Below are 742 nucleotides of genomic sequence, written 5' to 3'. Positions count from 1 at the left end.
CTCCAACTTCTAAAGAAATTTGAGAAATTTATAATTTTATAATGAAAAGCTAGTTGATAAACTAATTCTTAGATTAAAATCATAAAAATTTTTAATCTATTTTATTCTGAACAGCTTTTATGGTGGCAATTTTAGTCATTATAACAATTTTTATAATAACAATTATTGATCCTACACTTAAAATTTATCTCATTATCTGCTGTCATTCTTGAGATCTGCAATTTAATTTTTCAATAGAAAGCATATAAATAATAAATAAAGCACCTACTTAAAATTTAAAATGAAATCTCTTTTATGGATGCACATGAATTCTGGTTTTTAGGAAAATCGTTAATTAGATCAAGTAAATTATTAATTTTTAAAATTATTGAGAAGAGGAATTAGAAGCAAGTTGGATATTTTTGTGAAGAATAATGTACTGGATATCTCTGGTACGGGTTGTGAGATGGATCGGGGACCTTCAGATTGGAACGGCTGCCGGGTCGTTTGGTTGGAGCAACGGGGGTGGTACCTGCAAAGACACTTTGACGCTCAAGTCAGAATGGATCTGAGAGGTATAAGAGAGGTACAAGGTGTGTAGAGTGAATGACGTACCTGAGGGGGCCTGGGGCTCCCCTTTATATAGGTGATGGTAATTATCTTATCTTATCTTACCTAGATAAGATAAGGGAGGTATTTGAATTTGATTGTTGGTTAGGAGCTCTATTGGGCCGGTTCCAGGCCTTCTAGAAGGGTGAAATGG

This window comes from Arachis ipaensis, chromosome B03 (assembly GCF_000816755.2).
Source record: "Arachis ipaensis cultivar K30076 chromosome B03, Araip1.1, whole genome shotgun sequence".
Classification (NCBI taxonomy): Eukaryota; Viridiplantae; Streptophyta; class Magnoliopsida; order Fabales; family Fabaceae; genus Arachis; species Arachis ipaensis.
This window is presented reverse-complemented; position numbering follows the sequence as displayed.